Here is a 15065-nt window from a genome sequence, read left to right as displayed (position 1 = left end):
GGTGCAAAGTTCAGTCAAAAACAGTCTCTGATACAGTGTATCACAGATCACAAAGATCATCTGTAGGTCAAAGAGCCTACAGGCTGCTTGCCTGTTTGTGGTATAGTGAGCAAATGAAGCCTCGAGAAATTAACCCTTTTGCAAACCACTTTCCTGGAAAGCTTCAGTGCTTCATGAGGCTTCATCTCGCCATCACTACTTTTCCGTCACTCAAAAAAAGTTTGAGGCGCCTTGGTAGCTCACCCGGTTGAGTGTGGGCCCCATGTACTAAGGCTCAGCCCTTATCACAGCATCCGCGGATTTGACCTGCGGCCCTTTGCTGCATGTCATTAATTATTAATTACGTTTTCCCCAAAACCTACTTGGCAAAACGAAATTAGAACAAAACAATGTCCCCGAAAGTCTTAAATCTTGAGAGCACATGGGGCTGAATGGGGCACCCAGGTCCCACTATTGGGTTTGTCCTGTGCTGCTGGGGATATGTGACACAAACTAAACAACTCTTGAGTTTCTTTTTTTTTATGTGCTACTCTCTGTTTATTCACAGCTGCAATGTAGCCTACTGTGAACACTAAGTGGGCACCAAAATGAGTAATAAACATAATCCGGAAAAACATATTACTATTAAGGGGCAGGGGAATTCACAAGTCAGTAAAATCGATATCCTCTAATAGTAGCAGACCAGGCTGCCTGAGTGATACAGGTGATTTGTAATAAATGGAAGAATCTTTTTCCCCAATAAGGGCGAAAATCCAAACCATGTATCTGCACAGCGAGTGCAGGCTCATAATGTTTAATAGAGAAAGTGGATGGAAACAGAAGTAAAGGCTGTAATAGCCACCAATATCTGCGAAAAAAACACGGCAATGAGCTCCATGATTTCCTCTGATGTCAAAACCTGGAGGAAAAATCAATATGAAGAATGAAGCCTTATTTACACACTCCACCTGATTGACTGTGGCTCACTGCAAGATGTCAACAAGCTCTTAATGTTTCAGGAGAAGATTGCTTTTTGAGGCTAAGTGGGGAATTAAATGATGGGAGTTCTATTTTTACACATAAACACACTGGTGAGTATAGGGCTACATTTTAGCGTGACAGATGTTTTTTTTCCAAGTCAGATTTAGCTTAGAGGGCCTCAGTAGACCTGTAGAGTGTAATCAGAGAGACATTTGCCATTCTTAATCTCAATCCAGCGAACGTGCAATCCTGTTAAGGACGCATAATTGCAGGGATGTGAGCACGCACACAAAACACACAATTGGCATAACCAAGTAAGGGTTGGGTTTGCTTTGTGTCCCATAGTCAGGGTGCAATTTGCCGGCAGGGGATGTGTGGGATTTCCCCCTTTCTGATCTACATATCCATGCCTCTGCTGAACAAAACTAAGTGAAGCGCTGTAACGTGAACAGTCTATAGAGCAATAGAACAATAAAATCTGAGCTTCAGTTGCTGGTTGTGTTTAGCCGTTACAGAGCTCCGGGACACTGGCTACCAGCGGCAGTTGTTTAGCCGCCAATAGGTGACTGTGAGCCGGCTACAGGCACCGCCAGATGATGCTCCTTTCAGGGGCCATGGCAATGACAGTTAAGTTTAGGCACCAAAATGACTCTTTAAGTTTAGGAAAAAGATTGTGGTTTGGATTAAAACACTCCATAGGAACGAACGAGCGTTTCCTGGGTGAAAGTATTTTGTTTTCGCTGTGAAGTGAACTCCGCTCTCCGGCTTGAAAGTGTTGTGTTTTATGTTGACACGACGTTGTGCTCTTTCATATGAGATTATTTTCCATTGAATATTGAAGTTCACAAAAAAGTGTTTTGGCATGGCTGGCTGAGTGTCACTCTATCTATGGTATTGAAAGGGGGCAGGCACGGCGCCAGGATTCCAGTTTTGGATGGGCTAGACCAATTGTGGGTGGGCCTTAAATTAAAAAGGTTATCAAATCCCTGTTTAACCTAATACAAATGATTGGCTAATATACTGTTATATTATATATATTATATGTGCTTACATAATAAAGATTGTAATAGCTTAATGCTATTTATATGTTGTTGCATTGTAAAAAGTTTCGGTGCAAAGGACGGACCTATCCGCGATCGCTCTCCTTGGTTCTGCCCAAAAGAAGAGCGCTTTGGAATCTCCATTACGCACCATACCTGGCTGTGCTGCTATATATAGCACATCTCTCCCAACCTAAGGCCTATAGACTGTAAAAGTGGTCAGGAATCTAATATTTCCCCAAAACATAGTTTAGTTCTGCTCGTATAACATGAGGCAGAATATTTCACAATTCTTTTCAACTGTTTTAAGTTTTCAACAATATACAGATCAACAACACTGCCCGACAGTTTCAATCATTACTCGGCCACAGAACGTGTTCATTGACAACGTCATCTGTCATGTAAAACAAGACTCAAGTTATTTCCTTACTTTAGTGTGATGATTCATGTTATAAACATGTTTAACAAAAATAAATAAATCGCATTAACAAGCCCTAAAGCATTATTGGCCATAACAAGAGAAAACCATGAGGGAACAACAACTTGACAACAGTAACAAGCTGTTATAGAAATAGAACTGCCCCTGCAGCTTCTGTAGCGGGTTATGAATTGATTATTTTAATCCATATATCTCATATAACGACATAATACAATACAGGCAGAGTAGCCACATACCTTACTGTTATCCTCTGGCGGTCCTACACAATTAAACTCCCTAAAGTAGAAGAAGTGACCAGATACTTTAGCACTGGTTGAGTTGCGGGCTCATCCACGGAAGACAGATCCACAGGGCTATATCCATAGGGGCTATATCATCCACTCGCGAGGCAAAGGCATTAGCACCGGCGCTGGTCGCGCTAGCCGCGTTAGCATCCTGCGGTGTCCGAGACAAAGATGTGCTCGGCGTTGTGGATCTCAGCTCTCCTTCATCTCCTGGTTGCAGCGATCACTCTGAGACCGCTCGTGCACGTTTAAGGTACCTAAACAACGACTGTTGCAACCTTGTCCTTTACTGGAAATGATTTTCACACTCTCAGATCACTGGGAGCTAACCCAGCATACAAGCTACATCCGATCCGAACCTCACTGTCTGCTGAACTTGTGCAGAAACATAAAAATAGACATGACCAGTTTTTTTAAATTGTTTTTGAAAACTAAACATTTAGACAATTTTAGCACAAATTATGAGATTATTTGCCGATTTTTAATAATTCTTCACCCAATTATAATTTATTAATTAAATAATGTTTTTTGAGGAAATGTTTTGGGTGGGCCTGTTGAAAAGTGGGTTGGCCTAGGCCCGTCAGGCCCACCCATAACGCCGTGCCTGAAAGGGGGATTTAATTCTTGCATGTTTTGTTGTTGTTCTTGGATGTCCACACACCATCTGAAACTCAACCTTGACAAGACTGAGCTCCTTTTCCTTCCAGGACAGGGCTCTCCTACCTAAGACCTGACTATAACAATCGACAACTCTGTGTTAGTCCCCACCCAGACTGCTAGAAACCTGGGTGTCTCTCTTTCACTGCCAACATTGCTGCTACTACCTGATCGTGTAGAGACATGTTGCATAACATCAGAAGGATACGTCCCCTTCTAACGCAGAAGGCGGCTCAGGTTCTGGTTCAGGCTCTAGTTATCTCACGTCTAGACTACTGCAACTCCCTCCTGATTGGCCTGCCTGCATGCGCCATCCGACCCCTGCAGCTCATTCAGAACGCAGCAGCACGGCTTGTCTTCAACCTCCCCAAGTTCTCTCACACTACACCGCTCCTCCGCTCTCTTCACTGATTACCAGTTGCTGCCCGCATCCGCTTCAAGACACTAGTACTTACATACAGGGCCACGAACGGATCAGCCCCAGCTTACATCCAGGACATGGTCAAACCACATACCCCAACCCGCCCACTTTGCTCTGCATCAGCCAACCTGCTTGCTGCCCCCTCACAGCGAGGGAGAACTAAACACTCAACGAAATCCCGACTGTTCGCTGTCCTGGCTCCCAAATGGTGGAACGAGCTCCCTATTGACATCAGGATGGTTGAAAGCCTACACATATTCCGCCGAAGGCTAAAAACACATCTCTTCCGACTACACCTCAGATAAACAAAAAAATAATAAAATAAAGAAATTCTTGAACCTGCACTTTCATATGTCTCTTTGTAACTTTGCTTATGTAAAGCTAATGTACTTGCACTTTCTAATTGTTGTCTGGAGTTTGAACCTTCACAGTTGAAAGCACTTAATTGTAAGTCGCTTTGGATAAAAGTGTCAGCTAAATGACATGTAATGTAATGTAATGATCAAAAAAATTTCCCCACCTCTGCTTTTTTCACACCATGCCCATAGCGATACGCCAAGAGCTGAGGAGACTGTAATGAAGGTTCTGCAGAACAAAGCAGCTCAACGAAGGCAGACAACATGTAAATGCCTATGTGAACCTCTCTGAATGAAAAGCCCTAACTCTGTCCATATGCTAGTCAGTTAAGCATTCCCTGTCAGGGTGTATCAAAGTTTGAATGTGGAGCTGAATACATTTTTCGCCATCACCCACAGTCTCTCGCTACCCCTGAGTGAACCGTTTGTTGAGAGAAACATAAAAGGTTTGCTCTGTGGACATGTTTTTGCCCTCAGGGGTACACAAACTCAATAGCTAGCACGCTAGCTAGCCATCTCTCCTTGAGTGCACCTGTGCTTTCCTAGTGGCAGACACTGAAAATTGAGGTCATGATCCTTGTGAGTATGTGAGTCAAAAGGCCTCCGTGTTGAAATATCTTCTTCTTTTCTTCATTTCTGGCTACATTGGCTTGAAATAGCTACTCTGGATATTTCTACATATAGAACTTCTTCCTTTAAACACAAATTATAAAGAGTGTTTTCTTTATGTGAATTTGCACCTCTTTTTGCACAATCATTTGTATAATGTAGATTTAATACTGCAGTATTGCATCTATCAACAATTATATATCTGTATTAACAGGCTATTCATATCTACTATTTTACACTGATGAAGTTAATAGAAATGGGATGCACCTGAGCTCACTTGGGAGGGCTGCAGCAAAGAGTTTGCACACTTATGTAAATGAAAGAAGTATTTTTTTAAAATATTTTTAATAAATATGCATTCATTAAAAATAAAAAAAATAAACATTTCTAAAATGCGTATTTGTCATTATGGATTATTGTGTGTAGAAGTGTAAAAGTATAATGCATTTTGAATTAAGTATATGACAAAATACAGTGTGTAAAAGGTAATAGGGGTCTGAATACTTTCCTTTTAGTTTAGTGGAAAGACACCTGATCTATCCGCTTAAATCATCTGCAGCATTAAAGAGAACCATCTCACCCTCAGTTTGAAATCTGTTAAACCTACATTGTGTAATTTTTTTAGTTGATTCTTAGCAAAAAAAACTTTGTTCTTTCACAAATATGTACTCATTCATGTTAAATTATTTCCACCAACTAATCAAAGTATTCTCGTAAACGTAGAATCTGACATTTAGAATCATTCAGAATACATACGAGCGAGTCACTCGAATGACTGCTGGCATGTTGCGCCTCCATCTTTAAAATACATTAGCCAAAGAGGGACATACCTCCGCCTTTCGCCCTCTTACACCTACTGGCACCGTGACGAATGCAAAGGGGAGATTACTCGCCAGGGAAGTGAAAAAGAGAATTAAAACGACAATGTGACAGGCAATGCAAAAAGACCAAAGTTAATATTGGAGTGGCTAGAATGGCTGTGTGTAAACGATGGGGATACTAAGAGTTAATTTCGGATTCGGCCACCGATCAGAATGGGAGGGGCTAGAAAGTAATATTCACTTGGTTGTCATATACAATTTTACCATTAGATGGGAGAAATTCTTACACAGTGTAGCTTTAAGGTTTGGTGTCAGTTTCAGTCCTACCAACAGAAGAAGACAAATTGAAACTTCACACTATCTCCTTAACAGCAGTAGTAACAAGCGAGCACACTGTCCAGACAAAGCAAATCAAAAATAAATATTTGACTTTTCCCACCATGTCCCACAGACTGCCAGGCTGCTAAACATTGTGTGCACATTTATGGATATAAACTTCTTTATTTTTAAACCTCTGACTCATGTTTCAAACTACCTTATGAACATGGACAGATAATGACAATGGGCCTCTGGGCACAAACATGTAGAAAGCCCCCTCACCCCTCCTACATAGGGGGCAAGACACCCAGATTGAAAGAAACGCAAAAATACAAATGACGCAGCCAGACTGAAACAGATAAATACATTACAAACATTGTGGCTTTATGGTTTTGTGTCTTTATGCCGTTATTTTGTCTTTTTGCATCCCTTTGTAGTCACTTTGTGGTAATTGTTTACGTCTTTGTGGTTGTTTTGCGTCTATGTAGTAAGGTTGTGTCTTTTTGCGGTTGTCTCTTGTCTCGTACTTGATTTGCATCTCTATGGTCTGTTTGCAGTTGTTTTGATTCTTTGTAATCATTTTTTGTCTTTTTGCAGTTGTTTTGACTTTATTTTGCATCTATTTGTGGTTGTTTTGTTTTCCTTTATTTGTGATTTAGATATTTTGTGGTGCTTTGTGATTATTTTTTGGTCAGTTTAAGTCTTTTGCATTCATCTTATGTCTCGTAGTCGTTTCGAGTCTCTTTGCGGGGGTTTAGCTACTCTTTGTAGTACAGTTTGTGTCTCTTTTGATTTTCTTTTTAAAGATAATTTTTTGGGCATTTTAGACCTTTATTGTATAGGACAGCTGAAGATGTGAAAGGAGATAGATAGAAGGGGAATGACATGCAGCAAAGGGCTGCAGGTCGAAGTCGAATCTGTAGCTTCTGCGACAAGGACTGAACCTTTGTACATGGGGCGCAAGCTCTACCAGGTGAGCTATCCAGGCGCCCCAATGCTAACAGTCACTTCAAACAGAGGGTCTGACCCAGGGGACTTCGGTCAGCGTGACCAGGAGGCCCGCTCAATAATCCTTCCACGCAAAGTGTCTTCATGCAGATGTAGTCAAAACAATATCCCAACTGTCAATAACTGTGCAAATATGGCTGTCACTACACATGAAGTACAGCACTGTATATCGTGTCTGTTGAGACTGGGTTTCAGTGTGTCAACGCCTCCACAACTGGTCACAAGCAGGTGAGAGACAGCTGAGGCCAGCAGAACGACAGTGAGAACAGCTGATCCCTGCAGAACCAGCCTGGAGCTGACCCAGATGAGGACGCTCCACTGTAATCGGGGTCCCTGAGGTAATCTAGGCAGGACATTATCTGCTTCGCTGCTTCTCTGCAGCATCTGGAGGGCTCCGCCACCTGCTCTGGAAGGCCTCACTCCGTTCTTCTGCCTCTTCTTATTTCAGGTTTGTTTACTTTTTTTCTCCCAGACTCAGCGAACACCACACGGCAATTTACAGATGTGTGCCTGAGAAATATGGATCTCCTCGTCATGTCTGTTTGTCTCAACCTTTGTCTCCACATTGAAGCCACGGGGTCCTAATCTTACCGATACATGAGTCACACTAAGACTCTTCTGCCCTAATTGCCATGAGGAATGCTCGACTGCTTATCTAGTAGCAAACAAAAATGATCTCCCCAATTAAATGTCCCCCGTGCATGTTTCTACACTTATTATATTCATTTATATTCATGCCCGGGTCATTTCTAAATTGCAAGTGCTACTCGCTTTTGCATCTTAATGTTAAATTAATTAGGCTAAGTATACCATATGGGTGGCAATCAAGAATGGTTTTGAGTCTTTTGTTCCAAGTGCAATCAAAATTTTAAACTCTACACATTGATCTGCTCTGATGTTTTATCTTGTATCTATTCTATTAATTATCTTTTTTTTATGCTGCTTTTAGCATTTTATAGTAGCATTTGTGTGATGGGGCTCTTTTATTATTATTTGCACTCCTATGTTTTATGTTTGGTGCTTTTTTAATGTTTCATTCTGTAAGGTTAGTAGAGTAAAGTTATTTTAGGAGTATTGAAGTAGATATTGCTAGCTCTCGCTATTTGCTGGAGACCTTAAATGCGTTTCATGAACATAATCTGATGCTACCAGGTATCAGGAAACTATGATGATGTTTTGTTATCACTGGCTTTAAAATAAAGCGCACACACAACTCAAAAACAATCTTAGTATTCAATCTGCCTCTGAAAGTTGATTTGCCTCCATTTCTGGTCTGATGATTTTTTTTTTTTTTATCTATATATAGGTGAGTTTGTGTATGTATTTTATTCATAAGGTTTTATGGAGCCATATTGTTGGGATCTGCCAAAAGATTTCATCTACATTTCCATAATTCTGTATATACCCGAGCTGAGACTTTCTATTGTTTTCAGAAAAAGAAAGAAAACAGGCAAGTCATCTTTAGTACGGTCATCTTCCTGCCTGAGGGTTAAACTGAAATTATGATGCCGCTCCACTGACAGATTTGAAAACATTCCAAAAGTTCAGTGTGTTGAAACAAACTTATGTGCAAACAGGGAGACTCACCATTTTCTAGGATGGTTTATTGAGAGGTTTTACTTTCGAAGTAAAGTAAAACAATACACATATGTATCAGGGGCAACAACATATCAGAATCTATATGCCATCTGAAAACTAGTTCTGGATGTTTAGATCCCATGAATCCCCGTGAAGCTGCATGTATGAATGTAATTTGATGAACAGCGTGATTAAAAAATTGTATTGAATACTATGGTAACTCGAAGCTATGGCGATTGGCTGGATCGATATCTGCACACAAAGTTGTGAAACAGCACCAACTCTGCTTCCTTTAGTAAAACATCTCACTGTAACATTTGGAACATCTAACATCCATCTTTCTTTTATCTTTGTGAGTTTAGGTTTTACTCCTTATCAATGAACCCTAATTCCTTCTAAAAATAGAAGAAGTAATTCCTCTGTGAGCTCCAGATAAGGAGAAATGGAAGTGATTGAGGCTTAATTGCCTCCTTTTAAAACTGCATTTAGTGAGATACTCCTCTTACACAAACACATGCACACACACACACACACACACACACACACACTAATTCTCACTCTTGTTTTCTACATTTTAATCAAAGGTCGAATAAAAAGAATCACTGCTCTTTTAACCAATGTCTAATCTTATCAAGTTACAACTCAAGGCCGAATGTTAATGAAATATAACGAACACAAAACTTTCATCTGAAATTCTGAATAGTACAATCAGGTCTCAGCATGTCTGTGCAAAAGGCTCATTAAAGTGATGCACTATAACTCAAATGGTTCCCATAATAGACACTGGAAAGTCATTCAGCCTGACCCTATTCTTCAGATATGGGTTTAATTGCCCACAATATGATGTGTTAGATCTCCTCACTTATCAAATTAACAGCTCAGAAAAGGACAGTAAAGTACTTAACACTCGTTTCAGTAGAATGAGTCATGCCAAAGGTAAGCTGTTTATCTGTTAAAAAGGGGGGAGCAGGAAGAAAAAGCCTCTTGAGAGAGTGAAACATGCCAGTCTTAGTTTGCGACTTGAATGCAGGAGCTAATGAGGATCCTAAATAAACAAACAAACAGACACCTTATCTGCAAAAACAGTCATCTTAAAAGTTAGGCTCGTTACATCGTTTTCTTCGGCCTGAACAGTTGACATTTAGATCGTAAAGTATGCATGTGCATGTGTACTAAAACAGACACTAAACACGCCGGGCTGAGGCGAAGCCTGTTTAAAATATAACAGAAGATGCATGCAGGCTTCTAATAATTATCAATGTGGGTTAGAGTGTTCACTGAATCCAGCATATCATAATAATTACACACACACCACGTGTATGAAAGACGCAATACACAGCATATCAATTATGTTTTCCATTTGTCCAACCCTGTCATGCTGAAAGCTAAACTGTTGTTTCACTCACATTCAGACCATCAGACATGCAGACGCAGATACACTCTGATAGTTAAGCACATGCTTAGTGTATACAATTTGCTCTTGCGCAATGTTTTATTCATGGTAGCAGAGGTATATCCATTTATGAGCTATCATACTTCTCTGTAAGTCTCCTTTGCAGGACGGGCTTGGCCTAGATAACAGGAAACCCGCCTGGGGAGACACAACACCGCAGGACGTAATAGAAGCTATCATAATGCTTAGCAGGAGAGATGTCCAGGAGCTCATACTGTGGCGGGGTGGCAGAAACACCTCTCAACTAGGGGCGTGAAGAAATGTCGATGTGTCGTGATGCAGCGATTCGAGCTTCGAAAGGCAAGATTTGACATGTTTGAATCCATTTATAGAGAACGTTACTATTTACAAAGCTAAAAACATGTATTGTATAAGGCTCGGTTTGATTCAATTGAGCAGATGATTTTTTTTTTCTGCTGAGATGAACAAGAGGAAAGTGTGTTGCTTTGGAGAAGTTGTTGAAAATATAGACACAATAAGATGCTGTGGTTTGAGGCTAAAATTAAAGTCATTCTTTCAACTAGTGACTCAGTGGAAGGCTTAACTGTGTTTAATTATTGACGACTGAATACATTTAGCTTTTTAAAATTTGTGGAGCTTTGTTTTGCAGATTTAATCAAATCTAATCATGAGCAAAATAATTGTAATGGTTTGAATCACTGCAGCAGAATCAAACCATTGGATTGTTACACCTCACCTCTCAATAATTAACGATGATAAATTCCCATCTTGAACACGATGGATGACAGCTCTGTGATACAATCAACACTGAATGCAATGACTATAAGAGAAGTATACATACTGTTTCTAAATTGTCTCACAACTTGAAAACCATTAAAAGCCTCCCTGGAGCTCTTTATCTACTTTATGAGCTGACTAGTTTTGACCGGAGACAGGGAAATCAATACATGATAACAGCTTTTCAATACATGATAAAAAACATATTATCTTAATTGCCTCTAATCACTTTGCTTTATTAAAAGTTTAACTATAGTTTCTGCAGTCAATATCTATCATTTCACCACATTAAGCTGCACTGACTCTGATCTACCACGTCAGCTTGTTTAATGACACTGGGACTCAATGGTCTATACCCAGACTTAATGGTCCACTCTCATGTATTTTATCGGCCTACAATATTGCACTGACAAAACCTCTGTTTTGTTAAAGTGAATACCTATGGATCAAAATAAAGCAAATCCATGAGCTTTCATTTACAAGCTGAAATCCTTTCTTACAACAGAATAGCCAATACTATAGACAGCACTTAAGGTAACAAGAGATTTAGATTAGTCCTGGAATAAAAATATTAAAAAATCAGATAAGGTTTGTGGAGCAGTACTTTTTGACCCATTGGCCTCGATGACTAAACTTAGAAAAGGTTCATGGACCCACAGCGATGTTGCAGTAGCACACATCTACTCCCAGAAAATACACACAGCAGTATTGTGGCCTACAAAACACAGAAAAATAATGCAACCCATGCCCTTTTCTAAGACTACATGACAACTGTTTACTCATGTTTGCATTCCCTGCGGCACACCAATAATCTGAAGTTAAACCTGCCTCTTGGAGGCTTAATTTACTCTTAAATCCTCTTCTAGTTGTGTCAGTGGCTTTATTCATGTTTTCTTGCAAAATCAGATTTGACAAATCCAAGAGTATTTATGAATCTAGGCCTGCAAAAGCAGATTTGAGTTTGTCTAGCAATAAGGAGGGCACTTAAGTGAAGCGTTACACTTGACATAATGTAGTGCAAATTGTGGTTATCCTAATTATTTCCCCAACTTGGTAGCATATCCTACTGCAGCTTACAGCCTTCTGCAGCAAAGGAAATTGTTATTTCTGCCCCTGTCAAGTCGACATATGGATGGAGTTTGACTTTATCTGTGGGAGATCGTTACAGTCGTTACAGTGCATCCTTCCGAGGAACCTGCATGTAGCTACTTACATTTACTCCTCAGCTGCAACGGCTTGAAGATTGTTGAACTCAAAACAAAGAACACATTGTGATCAAAACGACCTGCGTGTGATTTCCAATCCTTGTTCTTGAATTGTTGATCGCGTCACTTTTTTATTTTTTATTTTTACTGACAGATCGATCAGATCAGGTAACCTTCAGATAACATTGATAAATAATGCCTTCTCTAATGAGCAATTTGGCCAGCCTTACAAAAGAACACGTCAGCCACAGGTGCATATTTCTGTCACCTTATTCTTTATTGTATATACAGAAACGTGTCACTTATGCACTCATATTATATACCTGCAAAATGGAAAATGTCTGTTCATCCTCGTTGATACCGAAAACAAAAACGCATTGAACTCCCCCAAGAATCAAAACTCCCCTCGTCCACCCAGCATCATCTAGTCGAAAAACGATAACATCCAAAAATACTTGACACTGCCACCAGCAAAAGTATAATGAAATCGAAAAAAGAGAGAAACACAAAAACAACAAACCTGAGAGCTCAGCTGCAGAAAAAATATCACGTTAAAACGTCATCGGGCTTTAAAAATGACTCCTTTTTTATAAAGAAAAGTAAAAGCAAAGGGGTTGATCGGTGACATTCACCGACACACCAAAATCACAAAACTCGAAGGCAACAAACAACACTGCAAAATGCAAACCAAAGCATAGCAACAGCAAAAGTCGACAGAAACAAAAAAATAAAAATGTTTCAAAACCACCAATAAATTGTTTGAAAAATCTCAATACTGACAAAAGCTGCTTGGTTTCGACCCTCGAAACAAAACTGCAAGCAAGTAAAGGCTTTCTCAAGACCGATAACGCACCGATTACCCTCTTCTGGATCAGAATAACTGCATGCTAAAAACTTGAAGCCTGGATGTGAAAAACGCTCAAAACCACCATGTCAATGCTCAATTCAAACACCAGCAAAAGAGAGAAAAATTAAAAAAAGGGGGCAATTAAAAAGACAAAAAATGCTTACAAAAAAGCCATTGGAAATGTACTCACCGAGCGGGAGTAAAATGTTGCAATAAAAATGTGATATGGCTCAAAATACAGTATGGCGGTGCAAGCCGAAATGCTGTGCCTTTTCTCTAGATCTCTGCCTCCAGTTCTGTCATGTGACTCATTCAGCCCCGACGTCCAGCAATGAGAGACCAGTGTTGAACAGCTGATGCTGAATGCTCTCTTAACGGCTTGGCTCTCTCCAAAAGTAAAAAAGAGGTAGTCCTTATCATCTCACAGTTATGACTGAGCTGGTTGTGTGTTTTTCTTTGGCTTCTTTTTTTTTCTTCTTCCCGTTTTAAAGATGCAGAGCTCACTCGGTGTCAGCGCCACGTCCGCGATCCGGTGTGCTTACATTCCATTCAGTAGAAGCACGCATTGGTAATGCACTGCGTGTTTCTGCTCTCTTATGAGGAATGAAGGGACAGGCGTTGTGTTTGGTCAACACATATGTAGCACATCCAGGACAAACAAACAGTATCATATCTATATGAAATACGAGCATATGCTAGCACTGTCCATGGGACTGTAGCAACGGTATCAGTCCAGCCCTGTCCATGGTGCTGAAACTGTACTGAGAATGTACAGTAGTACATTGAGGATAAGTAAACAGTAAAACGTCATCACATCAGTAATATTAGTAACACCATATTAGTAATATCATCCAGCCCTGTCAATGGGGCTGAAACTTAAGGAGTGTGGTTCGTTTTAGAACAAGCTAGTATCAATAGCTGTGTGTCGATTACATGTTGCTTTCTAATTCTAATCAGGTTTAAGGATTGTAGGACTTTAAATTAAGAAGATTCAAAAAGTAAGCATGCATGCTATAAATGTTTGATTTTTCAAATGGGCTGCTGGTGGACATGATCTTCCCATAATGCATTGCATGAAGATCATAAAGGAGATGCTTATAGCTGATAAAAATGTTGCAAAATTGCACATGGCGGTTAAAACGGTCTTGTGAGCAGCTCAGAAAACAACAGAATAACTTAATACATGATATCAATTTGGAGTTTATTAGCAAAGTTTAATTGGCAGTGACATTCTGACGTCGCAGTTCGATTTGTCAGCACATATTGTATTATTTCCTGTTTGTATAAAACAGTTAAGTATGTTGATTTTGTTGTATTCAAACTACAAAAACAGCAAACTATGACAAATAGTACAGTAGGCTACATACATACAAAGAAGTATGTAGCATGGAATATCAGCATACAGCTATTCTGCTATTCTGGTGCTGATACTGAGGAAGTGCAGAACATGCTTTCTCCACTATATCAGCTATATTGGGACAGCCCTGTCCATGGCACTTAAATGTAGGGGTTGTAGCATGCCTTAGAACAAACAGTCATATTCTGTATTCTGTAAACAGAGGGGGTGTTGTAAATTTGGACAAATGCCCACCAGTATCACACTGGTTTAAAATCACTATGCGCTGTCCATGGTGCTGAAATCAAGATAATTTAGCACACATAGGGGCACAAAATCAGTATTAGCCCCATCCATGGTGCTGGAACTAAAAGAATGTGTAGCATTATTTAGAACAAAATAACAGTATCACATTCTTAACGTTGTCCAGCTCTGTCCATGGTGCTGAAAGAGGGTGGCTTTCACCCTACACTCAGTGTGCCTGAACCCTCTTCAGGCATTAACATAGAGAGACACTTCACGTGTATATTTACAGCCCAAAGAGGTGACTCTCGTGGTAGGTTTTAGTGGCATTTTGGATTTATAGCATCTCCTGCAAAAACCCTCTCTTTCTCTCTCTCTCTCTTTCTCTCTCTCTCTCTCTCTCTCTCTCTCTCTCTCTCTCTCTCTCTCTCATTTCTTAAATAAATACACCTAAAAAATTTAGGTTATGGCTGATATAGTCCATGTAACACACAGTCCATGTAACACACAGCGCTGGAGACAATTCAGCGCTGTCACCATTCATTCATCATAACCGTGGTTGGTGCACTGTTTCCACCTTAAGCTCTGTCTAATTTAATTTAGTTTTTAGATCACATCCAGGCATTTGGGAGGCACGAGGTAAAATGCTTTACACTCTCTAAAGAATACATTGTCCAAGAACAGCGATCAACAGCTTCCTTGAAGCAAAATATAGCACATTATCACCGAGTGTGTTTAAGTCTTCTTTCATT

General features: G+C 40.0%; 1 protein-coding gene across 1 annotated transcript in view; it reads right to left on the bottom strand.

Moving 5' to 3' along the window:
- LOC114549610 (RNA-binding Raly-like protein) overlaps nucleotides 1-13049 on the bottom strand; it is a 66699-nt gene extending 53650 nt beyond the window's left edge. The window contains exon 1 of the mRNA XM_028569991.1: nucleotides 12925-13049. The gene's annotated coding sequence lies outside the window, so the exon portion shown is untranslated. The remainder of the gene's footprint in view (nucleotides 1-12924) is intronic.
- Between the last annotated feature and the right edge of the window lie 2016 nt (nucleotides 13050-15065).

This window comes from Perca flavescens, chromosome 22 (genome assembly GCF_004354835.1).
Source record: "Perca flavescens isolate YP-PL-M2 chromosome 22, PFLA_1.0, whole genome shotgun sequence".
NCBI lineage: Eukaryota > Metazoa > Chordata > Actinopteri > Perciformes > Percidae > Perca > Perca flavescens.
This window is presented reverse-complemented; position numbering and strand designations above follow the sequence as displayed.